Raw genomic sequence first — 2,590 nt, 5'->3', positions numbered from 1 at the left:
TACCAGTGGTTTACTGATGGACGTTGTCATCCAGAGGCCCAGTAGCCTTCAAGGGAGGACCCTATAGGGGGTGGAGACAGCTCTGTTGGGGACCAGCGACAGCCCACTCAAGGTAAAGTGGGGCAGGTGGCCGGCCCTGCTGATTGTACTGTCTGTAGGGCATAGAAACAGGGGCTGTGTTCAAAGGTGCTCAACTCATGGCAGGTGGGGACAGAACCTGCAGGGGTTCAGCCAGGGGAGGGCACCTGCAGGGTTTGCCCGGGAGCTCAGGACAGGGGAGTGTTCCTGTCTCCAGCATGCTGACAGTGGGGCTGCATGGGTTTCCAGCCTCCTAAGCCTCAGGCTCCACTGTGTAAGATGGGGTGCTGATGGCCCCCATCTCTGGGAGCAGAAGGTAGGGAGGCCCTGCCGGCGGACTTGCTCAGGACAGGCCAGGGTGGCTGTTGCTTAAAGCAGCACAGGGCCTGTCCCCATGAAGAAGGTGCACACGTCCATGACCCCCAGCTCTGGGGTCCTGCCACCAGCCTCTGGCAGTGACCCTCTTCCTGGCCTGTCCCCTGGCCCTGTGGATACGGGGTCTTCCTGGAGCTGTTCCTGCAGAATCACTTCATGGTGGACACAGGGTCATCTACTATGTCTTCACCAACCAACTAGTTGCTGTGTCCCGTGTGCCCCTCCAGGAGCACTGAAGGGTGGTGGTTCTTGAGGTCCGCAGTGCCCCACGCTGGCAGGATGTGTCCATGCAGCACATGGCGACGATGAGCTGCTTCTGTGAGGAGCGCTTCCTCCATGAGGTGGATGACATGGTGTGTGGGGTTGTGGACATGAAGTTCTGTGACCACATGGGCATGGAGATCCTGTCCCCCCTCTTTGGCACCCTGCACCCCGGTTTCTACTGGGTGGCCTGTGAGGACTTAAGCTATGAGCGCTGGCCCCAGTCCCAGGCCCACATCCCCAAGGACCAGGGCGACTTTTACTACATGGGGGCCTTTTTCGGGGTGTTGTGGTGGAGGTTCACCGACTGACCTCAGCCTTTCACCAGGTGATGGTGGTCAACTGGGCCAATGGAATCGAGGCCATGTGGTACGATAAGAGCCACCTGAACAGGTACCTGCTGGACCACAAGCCCACCAAGGTGCTGTCCCTGGAGGACCTGCGGGACCCGCAGCTGCTGGGCTGGCCCCGGGTCATGAAGAAGCTGAGATTTGGGCCATGCCCAAGCATCACCAGGACACCTGGAACTCATGCCCAAGCATCACCAGGACACCTGGAACTCACCAGGACACCTGGTCCCTGTCTCCATCAGGGGGTGCTGACTTCAGCGGACCCATCAGAGCTGGTTCCTACTTCTGTCCCCTCGAGGGATACTGTGGAGTCCAGCACTGTCTGCACGGGCACGTCCAGCGCCCCAGCCGCACCTGCTCACAGGAGGCCTGCCTGGGGATACAACGTCCTCTCTTTGTGTTCACTACATTTTCATCACTTCTGGGTCATTTGCAGCTGTGAACGGCTCCAGTTTTATGTCAGATGTTTTTCTGTGTCAATGCTGAGCAACCATTTTTAAAAAGAACAATTGAGGGAAAAGGTTTTCTCCCTGGTTCTAAACAGACACCACCTGGTGGGGCTGGGAGCAGCCCTGTAGCAGCCATGGAGCCAGAACGGGTCCTGGCTGGGTCTTCCCTCCCAGTCCTTGCACCTTGCGATGGCCATGGGGCTTCAGGGTCAGGGTTGCATCGAGCCACCTCTCAGAACCCCAGTGCCCTCACTACCAGAGGCCTTGGCCGTGACCGCTAGCTCAGCCTCCAGGAGCAAGGAGCCCTCTGGGTTATTTCCATTTCCCGCCGTGGATTTATTTTTTATTTATTAATTTTATTTAATTTTTTAAATTTAAATTCATTAGCCAACATATAGTACATCAGTAGATTTTGATGTAGTGTTCAGTGATTCATTAGTTGCCTATAACAGCCAGTGCTCATCACAACATGTGCCCTCCTTAATACCCATCACCCAGTTACCCCATCCCCCCACCCTCCTCCCTTCTGTAACCCTCGGTTTGTTTACTGGAGTCCAGAGTCTCTCATGGTTTGTCTCCCTCTCTGATTTCTTCCTGTTCAGTTTTCCCTCCCTTCCCCTGTAGTCCTCTGTGCTATTCCTGACATTCCACATATGAGTGAAACTATATGATAATTGTCTTTCTCTGATTTATTTATGTCACTTAGCATAATCCCCTCCAGTTCCGTCTATGTCAATGTAAATGGTAGGTATTCATCCTTTCTGACAGCTGAGTAATATTCCATTGTACATATATACCACATCTTCTTTATCCATTCGTCTGTTGAAGGGCATCTCGGCTCCTTCCACAGTTTGGCTATTGTGGACATTGCTGCTATGAACATTGGGGGGCAGGTGCCCTTCTTTTCACTACATCTGTATCTTTGGGGTAAATACCCAGTAGTGCAATTGCTGGGTGGTAGGGTAGTTCTATTTGTAACGTCTTGAAGAACCTCCATACTATTTTTCAGAGTGGCTGTACCAGCTTGCATTCCCACCAACAGTGTAAGAGGGTTCCCCTTTCTCCACATCCTCACCA

At 53.8% G+C, this 2,590-nt stretch overlaps 1 pseudogene; it reads left to right on the top strand.

The window, feature by feature from the left end:
- Positions 1–564: 564 nt before the first annotated feature.
- On the top strand, positions 565–1,506 carry LOC116627852 (annotated as a pseudogene).
- The last annotated feature ends 1,084 nt before the right edge of the window (positions 1,507–2,590 follow it).

This window comes from Phoca vitulina, unplaced genomic scaffold (assembly GCF_004348235.1).
Source record: "Phoca vitulina isolate PV1807 unplaced genomic scaffold, GSC_HSeal_1.0 scaffold104, whole genome shotgun sequence".
Lineage (NCBI taxonomy): Eukaryota > Metazoa > Chordata > Mammalia > Carnivora > Phocidae > Phoca > Phoca vitulina.
This window is presented reverse-complemented; position numbering and strand designations above follow the sequence as displayed.